The sequence below is a fragment of the Rattus norvegicus genome, chromosome 11, assembly GCF_036323735.1.
Source record: "Rattus norvegicus strain BN/NHsdMcwi chromosome 11, GRCr8, whole genome shotgun sequence".
In the NCBI taxonomy this organism is placed as follows: domain Eukaryota; kingdom Metazoa; phylum Chordata; class Mammalia; order Rodentia; family Muridae; genus Rattus; species Rattus norvegicus.
In genome coordinates, this window is record NC_086029.1 from 82,962,029 (window position 1) to 82,976,302 (window position 14,274).

The following is a 14,274-nucleotide window of genomic DNA, read 5'->3' on the forward strand; positions in this document are numbered from 1 at the left end:
TGAGCAGATGCAGAGGCTTAAGAGGTGTCCCACGACCCAGAACAAAACCAGTGACAGAAGTGGAAGGCGGGACCTAGACATGAAATGTCTGTGTCCACTTGCCTGGACATGTCCAGCTGAGAGCTTCCCGGTGTCTATTTCTGGTGTGTTCCCACAACTGACCACTGGAAAATTACCAGCTCCCTCTCAGGCTCTCCCACTTTCCAAATGCAGAAGCTGGCGCTCAGCCAGGCGAAGTGACTTGGATAGAACCGTGCCGTTCGTCATAGGACTCGAGCTTGGACCCTGGTTTCTACTAAAGAAGCGTTTTGCTCATAGGATGGTATGGATTTTCTTTCATTAAAAAAAAAGAATGGTTTTGTTTTTTCCTTTCCCCCACGACCAAAACAAACTCTAGGAATAAAATATAATTATGAAACGATTTGTATTCATGAGACAAAAACCTAACTGGATAGCAGAACGTCAGTTGTGTCTGGCAGATCGATGCTCCCTACGTGTCAGTCTCGGGGAACAATCGCTGAGAAGCTGTCTGAGGGCCTCTATTGCTGCAGTAAAACATTTCGACCAAGAGCAACGTCAGAAACCTGTTTTGAAATATAAGGGGGAAATATGGTTCATTAGTGAAAGAAGAAAACTTTAAAAAAATTTCTAACAAATAAAAACCACAAGCTATCCTTTTTGTCATAATTAATTTCACTGAGGGGGAGGTAGGGAGAGATTATTACATACTTTTATGAGAAAACTGATTTATCCCTAACAGTGATGGATCTTGTCTTAGAGCTCTAACAACTCTTTTTTTTTCCCCCAAGGCAAGGTTTCTTTGTGTAGTCTAGGCTATCCAGGAACTCTGTAGCCCAGGCTACCCTCAAACTCAGAGATCTACCTGTCTCTGCCTCCTGAGTGCAGGGAATAAAGAGTACCTGGCAGTAACAAGTCTTTTCATAATTCATCAATAATTGATGTTATTGATTTACAGTGTGCAGCATGGCCAAAGCCACTATCACAGCACATTGAAGACAGCCATCCCCTGCCAGGCTTGTTGGCCCCGCCTTTAGTCCCAGTACTTGAGAGGCAGAGGCAGTCGGATCTCTGTGAGTTCGAGGCCAGTTAAGTATACATAGCAAGTTCCAGGACAGCCAGGGCAGTTACACAGAGAAACCCTGTTTTGAACACCACGGCCCCTGAGGAAGGAAAGTCATTTCCCAACTGAGTACCGCAGCTCGCACAGGATAATCCCAGCATTCTGAAGGCTGAGGCCAAGGGAATTGGGAATTCTGGACTCTTTGGGAAAATCTTATTTCTGATAAAAACAAAACAAAGCGAACACCACCAACAAAAAAACTTAGGCTCAACTAATAGGCACCCTAAGAAGTATGTCTCAACATAGCAGGATGGTATTTCTTAAATGTTAAACAGAAGAAACCGCAGAGAAAAGCAATTAGCACGGAGAATAATGATTGCCTTCAAAAAACAAAAACTGCAAGGGAAAGAAGCACAACTCTAAAAATAGGATCTATAGAACATTCCAGAAAAGACAGCATTAAATTACTCAGTTCGATACAACCAATTATGGGGGTTTTCTGCTTAAGGCACAATGGTTTCGGCCTTCTGCTATGAGGATTCTTTTGACTGTGAATTATGCCTACAAACCCTAACACCCATGTTAGGTTGGCAGGGAGGTAGCTGGTCCTTGTTTTCAGAATTACCAACTCCCAAAATAAACCCATGTATGTATGTCAACTCCGAGTTGCGTACTACATTAGTTAGTGATGTAGCTCCGTGGTAGAGTGCTTACGTAGCCACAGAAGGCCCTAGGCCAGATCTCTGGCACTGGGGTGGGGGATGGGGTATATCACTTCCTGCTGGGGATATAAATTAATGATTGAGGACTTGTTTGCCTATCTTGCGTAAGACCTGAGTTCTTTGACCTCAAATGGTTTATCTCCTTGACCACCCCCCCTTTTTTTTTATATAATAACAGATGTTTTGATACAAATTTAACATATGTTTTTTTTCCCCTCTAATAAGGGTAGAGTTTCCTGAGTGTCTTGGATTTTGGAGATGTATTCAGATATCATGCTAATTTATTTTAGTTTGCGGACTGGGGAGGTAGAATACATGAAAATTAATTTGGGTATCTCATTTCTTTTAAAAATATTTATACTTTCTTATTTCTAATTTTTATTCATTGTTCTTTGACGATTTTATACGTGCACATGATACATTCTATCCACTATCACCCATCACTCTCTGATATTTCCCAGGACTGCCTGTGTCCTCCCTCTCCTCTCTACAAATCTCTTTCTTACATATACATTTAGATGGTAGTTAGACGCTGTATTACCCAATAGTGTAAGTTCCCCGCCTTGGGCTTATGACATGCCCAGGCACCATTGTACAGGCTTACAGTACGCACGAGGCAGTTCCAATCAGTGAGAGGTTGGTTACTCCATAGCAGCCATGCCACTGTTGCACAGGTAGGCGCACCTTACCCTGTAAGTTTGTAGGTTTCACTGCTGGGGAAAACAATTGTTGTCTTCCCTCCCCCAGCAGCCTGTGCAGCACCTTCCAGCACTTTGAAAGCTCATGAGCAAGGAAGAGCTTCTAGTTCAGTCAGCTTGCTTTCTCTCTACCTTTAAACCGAGGTGTATGGTGTCTTCAGCATCAGGTTCTTACCCTCTAGCTCTATAAGTAAGCAAGAGGACTGAAGAGAGTCCCATTGTTTTGAAGACCCCTGCCCCCTCCTACGGAAGTAACCTATTCCTGGAAGGGACAGGGAACAAAAAGTTCATGTCTAATGGCTCTGGAAATCAGCAATTTTTTCAAGAACACAAAATACAAACGGTCAAAGTGAATAAAGAAATAAAAAATAAAAATAAAAATAAAGTATGAACAAGAAGGAGAAAGAAAAGAGGAAGGGAGGGGAGAGAAAGAGGAACAGAGAGAAAGGAAAGAAGGAAGGAAGGAAAGAAGGAAGGAAGGAAGGAAGGAAAGAAGAAGGAAGGAAAGAAGGAAAGAAGGAAGGAAGGAAGGAAGGAAAGAAGGAAGGAAGGAAGGAAAGAAGGAAGGAAAGAAGGAAAGAAGGAAGGAAGGAAGGAAGGAAGGAAGGAAAGAAGAAGGAAGGGAGGAAGGAAAGAAGGAAAGAAGGAAGGAAAGAAGAAGGAAGGAAAGAAGGAAAGAAGGAAGGAAGGAAAGAGGAAGGAAGGAAGGGAAGAAGGAAAGAAGGAAGGAAGGAAAGAAGAAGGAAGGAAGGAAGGAAAGAAGAAGGAAGGGAGGAAGGAAAGAAGGAAAGAAGGAAGGAAAGAAGAAGGAAGGAAAGAAGGAAAGAAGGAAGGAAGGAAAGAGGAAGGAAGGAAGGGAAGAAGGAAAGAAGGAAGGAAGGAAGGAAAGAAGAAGGAAGGAAGGGAAGAAGGAAAGAAGGAAGGAAGGAAGAAAGAAGGAAAGAAGGAAGGAAGGAAGGAAAGAGGAAGGAAGGAAGAAAGAAGGAAGGAAGGAAGGAAGAAGGAAAGAAGGAAGGAAGGAAGGAAAGAAGAAGGAAGGAAGGAAGGGAAGAAGGAAAGAAGGAAGGAAGGAAGGAAGAAGGAAGGAAGGAAGGAAAGAAGAAGGAAGGAAAGAAGGAAGGAAGGAAGGAAGGAAAGAGGAAGGAAGGAATGGAAGAAGGAAAGAAGGAAGGAAGGAAGGAAAGAAGAAGGAAGGAAGGAAGGGAAGAAGGAAAGAAGGAAGGAAGGAAGAAGGAAGGAAGGAAGGAAGGAAGGGTGTGAAAGAGCAAACTTCAATACCCCATAGATGCTAAAAAGGACAGTGTTTCTGACGTTCTGCTTTTAAGAGAATTGATCTGGACACATCTGGGTTTGCTCACCATCTAAAGGAAAAGGCAAACAAGAAATCAAGCTTCACAACATAGGACTTGAAGATCACATATGATTAGAAGGTTGTAATCAGGGCGCAACAGGGCATTGTGAGATGAGGTGGGCAAGGACTCCTCCAGAAACATGTCCAAAGCTGTTTTCACAAGAAAAGCAAAAGAAAGACTACCTCAGGAAGGGACTCAAGTGTGTGGGCCTGGGAAACAGCAGTGGGAGACAGAGGAATGGCTAGGTGGATAAGGGTCAGATCGTGAACAGATAGGTGGATGGGTGGGTGGATAGATAGGCAGACAGACAGACAGACAAGTAGATGATAAGTGATAGATGATAGATTGATCAATCAATGATAGATCAATAGACAAATGAATAGATGGGTGATAGATGATGACAGATGGATATATAGATGATTATATGGATATGTAGATAGATAGATAATAGATAGATAATAGATAGATAGGCAAGTAGATGATAAGTGATAGAGGATAGATCGATCAGTCAATGATAGATCAATAGACAAATGGATAGATGGATAGATAGATGATTATATGGATAGATAGACAAGTAGATGATAAGTGATAGAGTATAGATTGATCAATCAATGACAGATCAATAAATAGATAAATGGATGATTATATGGATAGGTAGGTAAGTAGATAGATAGAAGATAGATAGATAGATAGATAGATAGAAAGAAAAATAGAATCACCATATATTACAAAAAGGAGTTCAGATTTTGATCTGAAGGTAGAGAGTGGTTGAAGGATTTAAACCTCAAAAACAGGGCTGGGGATTTAGCTCAGTGGTAGAGCGCTTACCTAGGAAGCGCAAGGCCCTGGGTTCGGTCCCCAGCTCCAAAAAAAAAAAAAAAAAAAAAAAAAATTATAAACCTCAAAAACAAAATTAACTAGGACTGAAAAACCAGACATACTAATTTATGAATTTACACTAAAAAATAGAAAAAACATCCCATTCCTACTCAGCAGGTCAGAGGCTGGTGTCCTCTGGGAAGCAAACACTTGCCCACAGTGTGGACCAGAGATGGATGGTAGAGTCTGAAGAGGAAAGGCTGGTGGTACTCAGCAGACAATTCACCTCATTTGTCACGCAATGAGGAGCCACTCACCGCTTGTCCAGACACTGATTTGTTACAATGGGGACCTGAAAAAGCAAAGACAGACGGAGGAGATTTTCAGGAGACAGAGTTATGTGGATTTAGTGATGAACTTCGTGTGGGAAGTGGTGGGGATTTGGAATCTGAAATGACAACTTGCCACCAATCACGAGTGAGATTCCAAAGAATGCAGGCATTCATGTGGGGAGGTAGCTAGCTTCAGACGGACTTGGACGCATTGATACTGCTGTTGAATCAAGATCCTCTATAGCCATCAAACTGAGACTCAGCCGGCTGCTTGCAGTTCCCAAAGGAGCAACCCTCTCAGACATCACTAATTCAAAATTTCCCTGTGTGTGTCTAGATGGCACATCTCCTCAGTGCTACCTGATGGTTTCCATTTTTCCGTTGATTGTACCTAGTCCTCACTTCCTGTCCGACTGTTAGGGATGGACAGTGTCTTCCTAAAAGATACATTGTAGCCTTAATCTTCAGCTCCTGTAAATGTGACCTCACTAGGGTCTTGGAATACGGAATCAAGTTGTGATGAGGATGTTAGAATATGCCCAAATTCTGTCTGACTGATGTCCTCAGAAGAGGAGAAAACACCACAAAAAGCCAGAAACACACAGAGAGAATTTTACAGGACAAAGGCAGAGATTAGGGCAAGGCATCTGTGAGTTAAGGAAAGACAGCTGTGGTCACCACCAGAAGAAGTTGGGAGGGGGTTGGGGATTTAGCTCAGTGGTAGAGCGCTTGCCTAGGAAGCGCAAGGCCCTGGGTTCGGTCCCCAGCTCCGAAAAAAAGAACCAAAAAAAAAAAAAAAAAAAGAAGTTGGGAGGAAACAAGAAGTCTGGACATGGTGACACCTATCAGCACTTGGGTGGCTGGGACATAAAGATTTCCAAAGATTTAAGGCCAACCTGGTCTACACAGTGAGTTGCAGAATAGCTTGGTTACATAGTAAGACTTCTTCTCAAAAACCAGAAAACAAAAACAAAAACAAAACAAAAACTCCATCCAGGAATGTGTCCTACCTGCAACCTTGATTTCAGAAAAGCCTTCAGAACTATGAGAGAAAGTACATGTGACTTAAAAATAATATATAAAATAGTTGATAATTTTATATATTTGATAAGTACATAAATATATAATGTTGACACATATATATTTATATATTGCATTTATGAACATATACAATATTGTATATAATATATACAATTATATATAGTATATACTTATATATTTATTAATGTGTATACAATATATATTTGTTTTTATACTTTATATAAAAATTTGATAATATGTAATAATATTTGGTGATGTTATTATCATTATATCATTTCTCCCTTCCCTTTGTGCATGTGCACACATGTGTGTGTATGTAACTGTGTGTGTACATGTGTGTGCATGTGCACATGTGTGCGTATGTATGTGTGTGTGCATGTGTGCACATGTGTGTATGTATGTATGTGTGTGCATGCACGTGTTCGTGCATGTATGTACATGTGTGTGTGTGCATGTGTGTTTTCAGGGTGAGCATTTGCTATTGAATAACAGCTGACATGCTCTTCCCTGGGGAAGACTTTCTCCCACTCTCAGCATTCCTTAGTTGTCTGCAGTTCTTTGTATCAGGTTGAGGCCTCTCGGGCTTCCCCACTCCTTTAGCATTTTCTATTGTCATTCTTGTTCAGCCCATGTTTAGGCATCCATGTTGGTGAGACTTTAGAGGCACAACTTCTGATATTTTTAGAAACAACCGATCAAAATTTATGTTTCTTCATCTGTAATAAGTTTGTCACCTGTTGCAGCCTGCTGGACCTGAGATTGTTCCTGTCTTTTAAGTCTGTAACTGGTGACAAAACAAAGTGTAACTTGTCCCTGGACAAGAACAATACTTCTGCCTTGTAGGAAATCATCTGATACAGCGGATAGTCAATAAATGTTTCTTAAATGCCAAACCAAAGCAAACCAACCAACCAACCATCAAAGAAAAGACTGAACCAAAGTTCTTGATGAAATTTAGAGACTGACAGGAACTTTCCAAATGACAACAATTATAAGAGAATATGTAGGTACTAACGAAGGAGGAGGGACTTGTCTTGAGGTACAATGACTGAAACAATCTTGGGAGGCCAGGAGACACCTCAGTTTCTTACAATGGCTCATGGATAAACTGCCAGTTGCTGTTTTCGCGGACAGCATAGGAAGTTAAACATAGGGTAGTGCCAACAGAGAAAGGTAGGCAATGATTGGAAGACTTTGGAACACCTGGGCTGATCATTAGTGGACGTACGCTAGAAAATAGCACCACTTGGTAGGCATTCAGTCCTCTGTTTTTGTTTTGAGATGGGGCCTCTCTACGTAGCCCCAGCTGTTCTGGAACTCTCTGTGTAGACAAGGCTAGCTTCAGATTCACCCATCTGTCTCTGTCTGCCTTTGCCTCTGCCTCTGCCTCTGCCTCTCCCTCTCTGCCTCTCTCCCTCTGCCTCCTGAGTGCTAGAATTAAAGACATGTTCCTCAAAATGCTGCTGCTGCTGCTGCTGCTGCTGCTGGTGGTGGTGGTGGTGGTGGTGGTGGTGGTGTGTGTGTGTGTGTGTGTGTGTGTGCATATGCGTGCAGACGTCAGAATGCGCTGGAACTGGAATTACAGGGTATTGTGAGCCACTCAATATGGGAGCTAGGAACTGATTCTGGTCCTCTGAAAGAGCAACAAGTGCTCTTAGCTACTGAGTCATCTCTCTAGCCCTAGAATTCGGTCTTCTGTTACCTTCTAAATGTTCCCCACCATTAACGACTCCTGAACCTCCCATTAAATCTCCCAAATAAAAGGCTAATTCTTAGTAGAGGCCAATGTGACTCACGCAACCCCATATTTATATGATGGCCGCCCTTTATCTGATTGGTTGAGGCCAGTCCATACTACTTTTGTTACCAAGAGCTCTGCACAGAATCCAGTAGAAGCAGTTTGGTGTTGAGGAATGGAGGTGAAATGTATAGCCAAAAGGGCAGAAGAACGTGGAGATATCTCAGGATGATGGTCCTGACAGAGGCTATCGTCCAAGGTGTGTTGAGTTTGACAGGATGGCAAGACTAGTGAGTGAGCCTCCCTGAGGAATGAAAAGACTTGTCTCTGTGCACCACCTGACTCCTAAGAGCTGGCCAGCCTGGCCTAATTAGTTCCTGCTGTCCCAGGAAGGAAGGGCTTGGCTGGGTCCCAGGGCCTGGAAAGATTGAAAGAAGAGGTTCAATGAGGGCTGTGAGGGAGCCAAAACATTTGTGGCTAAAACTCTGCTTCAAGCTATCAGAGCACTGATTTAATTGAGTTACATTCTAATTCTTCACAGAATGTAATCTCACACTTAAGGATGCTAACTTGACACTCAGTTCTTCTGAAATGTGGCAGACGGACTTGCCATTAGCCAGTGCAGCTGAACGGTGCTGAGGAGACGTTAGTGATGTGTGTTCCACACAAGGATGCAGACCTGATTTTGGGTGCTTAACCTCCATTAACGATAGCAACTACTGTCCATAACCCAACAACTGGGGTGGGGAGTTGAGACAGGCAGATTCCTGGAGCTCATGGGTCAGCTAGCTTAGCATAACCAATGAGCTCCGGGATCAGTGAGGTGCTGCCATTGCTGTGATGAAACACAAGACCAAAAGCAACTTGGGGAGGGAAGGGTTTATTTTGCTTACATATCTAGAGTCACAGTCTACTGAGGGATGCCACGACAAGAACTCAAACCAGGTATGAACCTGGGAGCAGCAGAGGTATAGGTATGTGTGTTATATGTATGTGTCCATGTCAGTATGTATGAATACATAAGCACATACATGTATGATGCCTGTGGAGAGGCACAGGTATAGAGGGGTGCTGCTAACTGTCTTGCTCCTCATGGCTTGATTAACCTGCTTCCTTATAGACCCCAGAACTGCCAGCCCAGGGATGGCACCACCCACAGTAGGCTGGACCCTCTCCTATCAACCACTAATTAAGAAAATGCCCTGTAGGCTTCCCTTCAAGTTTGATCCCATGTAGACGTTTTCTCAATGTAGATACCCTCCTGTCAGGTGACTTTAGCTTGTGTCAAGTTGACATAAAACTAGCCGGGACAGACCATGTCTCAAAATGTGAAACAGGAAGTAATTGAGAAAGACAACCAGTGTCAACATCTGGCCTCCACAGGCATCATACATGTACTTATGTATTCATATATACTGACATGGACACATACATATACACACTACATACACAAATGCTTGTCAGAGTATTAGGGGTAGACTTTTATAAAATTAGGGCAAAATTAATATTGACTACATGTCTATCTTGGACAGAGTTTGGCTTCCAAGTAGGAACACAATTAATGACAGACGGTTAGAAGAAATAATCTAATTGATTGCCTATGGAACAATCATACAGGTGCCATGTTGAAAGAAAAAGTTGGTTTTCACATGGGCTTCTTTTTCAGGAGAGGTGCTAAATATTAAACTCAGGGTGTTATGATGATACTGAGACACATCCTCAGCCTCTTTTGGCCTCACTTTTCATGTAAGATACCACAACACTCCCAAATATGAGAACCAGTGAACAGTCAGTTCTTTTGTGCCCTGGAATGTTCTAGATTAGAGATATGAAAAAAAAAAGTATCAGAAGCCATTATGGAGGAGGACCGTTGATACAATTCATTCATTTATTTCCCAATTTACCCAATGCTTGTTGAGAATTTCTGTGTTGGACATCATGGTCAGGAAGCTTGCCCACTAGAAAAGAATAGAAGACAGAGAGGCCATTGTGAGAGCGATGGACTCCCAAAGAATGCTAGTACACGAGATGGAGAAACAAGAACAGTTCCTGGGGATCTCACAGAGACAGAACCAGCTTTGCTTCCGAGGAGTCAGAGAAAGAAGTAATGTTTGAAAGGGAGTGACCTTAGGGTAGGAGCTGAGGATAACATTTCATACAAACTAAGTGTGCTCCTTCATGAAAAAGTGGTGGGGTGGCATTTCCTATTCGTGTTATTTTAGGTTCGAAACCCTTTCTATAAAGGTCTTATTTGAAAGGCAACACACACACACACACACACACACACACACACACACACACACGTGCGCGCGCGCGTACACTGTTTTCACAAGTGTATTTTCCTACTTAGCTAACCAGGTGGGATTTTTGTTTCATTTTGTTTGTTTTGAGAAGTGGGATCTTACTTCATAACTACTCAGGCTGGCCTAGTAGTTAACCCTAGATTAAGTGGTCCTAACATCTCAGCTTCCCCCATATTTAGGCCTCTAAGCATCTGTCACATCTGTCTGTATCGGGTGTTATTTAAATTATGATGCGCTCTATGTTCGATGCCAGACCCTCAGTGTTTCGGGGCACAGTGGCACCTTTTAAAAGACAGTGTAACTAGTGCAAAGAACACAGGGAAAGGAAGTGTGCATGAAAATAAAGGAGTCTTTGAAGGTTTAAAACAAAGGAGAGAAAAAGAGAAAAACAGGAAGTTGGGCAGGTAGGGAGTTGGGGGTGGATCTGGAAGGAGTTGGGGGGATGGGGGGGTAAATATGATCGAATACATTATGTACTATTCTCAAAATTAATAAAAGTATTATTGAAAAGACAGAATCTGAATCAAGCGGAACAGATGTTGCCAATTTGCAAAGGCTCATGGGATTTTGACTTTGGCCTACGTGACAAGCAGCCACTAGATACTTGGCTCCTTAGGTAAACAGAGGAGAGACATACACATCTTTACATACACTGACCGTTGTCCTGATCTTTAACACTGTGCACGGCGAAGCCATTAACTCATCGAAATCATTTTGCAACCCAATTTCTCAGGAAGTATGAGAGTAGCATAGGGACAAATAGACAGAGAAGCAGAGCGCCCAGACATAACAAATGATCAAATAAAAGAAAAAATAAAAGAATAAAAGAAAAATCTGAGACATCTCCAAGTAGCACAAATGCAAACCCAGTTGAAAAGGCTTCCCGCTATAAAGAACGACTATACTAGCTTTAAAGCATTTAACGTCCTCCGTGAAGTATTTATACCCACATCCATCTCACGTAGTCCGGGACTTGCTGCTACTTATTTTATGTACATCGGATTGTGTGTGCACACGTGTGTTTTTTTTTTTCTTTCTCTCTTTTTCTTCCTTTTTTTTTTCGGAGCTGGGAACCGAACCCAGGGCCTTGTGCTTGCTAGGCAAGCGCTCTACCACTGAGCTAAATCCCCAACCCTCCCCCCCTTTTTTTTAAACTCCCCCCCCTCCCGGAGCTGAGGACCAAACCCAGGGCCTTGTGCTTGCTAGGCAAACACTCTACCACTGAGCTAAATCCCCAACCCCACTCGTGTTCTAATGCACACATACATATATGTCACACGTGTGTGGAGGTCAGAGAACAACCAGTGAGAGTCCATTCTCTCCTTTTTCCATGTGGGTCTCCGGAGTCAGCTCTGGTTGCCAGGCTTGGTGGCAAGTGCCTTACCTCACTGAGCCATTTCACTTTTGTGTGAGTAAGTGGGGGAGGTGCTGAGTAGGTGAGGAAGGTGCTGGGGTGAAACCCAGGGCCTGGTCTGTGATCAGAACACGCCCTCCCTCCAGCAGCCTCTGCATTTGAAATCAAAGTCTGCTCCTTATCCCATTATGAGTTTATAAAATAATAAATTGTCATCTAATCTGGCCAAATTGACACAATGAAATTACAGTATGTTTGTTTGTTGTTTTCTTCAATGATTTACAAACCAAACCAGTGACCACATGTGGAAAACTTTCAGCCACAAAACAAGCAAACAAACAAAGGTGCAGGAGTGACCCGACCCAAGATAAACTCAGAATTTAGCCAAAGCACAAATTCACCTCTCTTGCTAACCACTCCCCACATCGCAGCAGCTTTTTCCGTCTCGTTCCAGTTTTGGTCTCACAGGCTTTGAAAGGGACTGCTTGTCCAGATTCTCCAGGAGTAACTCATTTTTAAAACATTTAGACCAGTGAAAGCTCTGTGTCCTGAGAAGGGCCTGTACTCTGTCTCGTAGAAGCTGTCCTGGTCACTCCCAAGCTTCTGCCACACCATCTTTGAAGAGCAACAGAAGAGAGTTCTAGGGACGCACATCAAAGCTACTTTTCAAGCAGAGAATAATTCATCTTTGTTCTTAGCACCCTTTGGGGCTCGGTCTCCCTTTCTAAGACTTTTTGTATTTTGATCAGATAATGTTGCCCCTGCAAAATCTGTGATCTTCCTGCCCAGGGAGGAATTACCTGAAAAGGACACTCTGCTATTCTGGCTATTCTGCTGATTCGGTGGGCATTAAGTCATAACCTCTGGGTATTTTCCGGAGGTTGGGGTGGGGCACGCTCATGAGGTAGAGAGAGAGCTAGCTTAGCCTTGCAGGACGGACCCAGCTGCTGAAGCCACTACCAGCTCTGGAATTTAGAATCCTGCTCTGGGTGGGAACTCTAACAGTCAGTCAGTCCACCCACAGAGGGACAGAAAGACAACTGACTAAGCCGCATGCTAAGGGTGCATTAAAAGCATCTCTCTTCCTGTTCCATATGCTGCACTGGGTCAGGCAATCACCACAAAATGTTCAAACACAGGTGGGGACCGGAGAGGTGGCTCAGTGGTTAGAGCACTGACTGCTCTTCCAGAGGTCCTGAGTTCAATTCCCAGCAAGCACATGGAGGCTCACAGCCATCTACAGTGAGGTCTGATGCCTGCCTGGGCAGATAGAGCACTCATATACCTCAAATAAATAAAAAATAAATCTTGAAAGAACGCCTGGCAGACCATTTTGTTCAATGTTCATTCTTCAATTACATTTGTGTGTGTGAGTGCGTGCATGTACACGTGTAGAGGTCATAGAGGTTCTCTCCTTTTACTGTGTGGGTCCTAGGGATCCACCTCTGGTCAGTTTTGACAGCAGACACTCTGCCTCGCTGAACCATCTCACCTGCCCTAATTTCTTTTAAAATGATGCTCGTGATTTGCCTTGAGTTTAAAAGCTACTTTCAGAAACAGAATCCAAACTGGAAGATTCCATCTCGAAGCGGTCACTCTGGAAACGTGGCACCCGCGTGATCAAAGGTGGTGCTTGCGCTGTTTGCTCCAGGAGACCTCCTCCCTCCCGAGGCCAGCCTCACAGAGGGATGGGGAGAGAGCTTCTGTTTGGAGGCAGTTAGAGATCTTCTGGCTACATTGAGGTATAAAGTGAGTCGATTATTCTAAATTGCGAGGATAACCTGATTGGTACTCAAAAGCTTGCAGCCAAACTCCCATGCTGGTTTCTTTTCTTTTCTTTTCTTTTCTTTTTTTTTTTGGTTCTTTTTTTTCGGAGCTGGGGACCGAACCCAGGGCCTTGTGCTTCCTAGGCAAGCGCTCTACCACTGAGCTAAATCCCCAACCCCCCCATGCTGGTTTCTAAGGAATTTTCCTCTCTATTCACTTTTTATAGAATCAAGCATAGAAAAGAATGAAGCAAAAGTCTAACTTTGATGAGGGAAACATTTTCCAAGGCTTCTCAGAGAAACAACCTTCTAACCCAGCGTCTTTCAGCTTCCTGTAATAAAACACATTATGTCATGCTGTGGCCTCAACGTTCATTAGAAGGCTCCCTTTCGCCAAGCAAGGCGGTGCTCAATTATGAGCCCAGTCACAGCTCAGTTTGGCCAAGCAGGAACAAAGCGAGTGACCCAGTAATTATCAACATGAAGGAAAGTCTTGTGTCTTCTCTTCAAAACAAGATTATCGTTGCTGAGCTAGGCTCTGACAGGAAGCAGAGTGAGAAGAGGCAGCTTGTTGATTCCCTGGGCTCCCATGCCTCTGGTTTAGACCTGGCGGCCAGGTTCTAACAGGATCTACTGGAAGGTCCCAGCCAAGGAGGGAGGATGAAACATTTGACTGGGAACAGAGGTGGGCCCCAAGCCAAGGACGTGGCTCTATAGCTTTGCCTCAGAAATCCCAGGAGAGCACATTCAGCAAGATGAGCTGCAAAGCTGCTTCCCTTCTCACCTTCCTGTGCACTTCCCCTCCATTACCTCCACCAGCATCCTGTCCCTTAGTGAGGCTTTCCTCTGGCAGGAACTCAGCCAGGGGCCAGTCTGGAAAATCTGACCGTTTCAGGAAACCGGACGCTGTTCCCAGGAACAGAGCCCTAAAGACACCAAACAGTATTGTCTGCTAGGCACCGAGGCAGAAGACTCTTATTTGAGTGAGATTACTGCTTAAAAATAGTTGCACTTTGCCTTCCTCTCCCCAGCAAACAAGTTGCTGGGAATCTCCTCCATCTAGGCTTC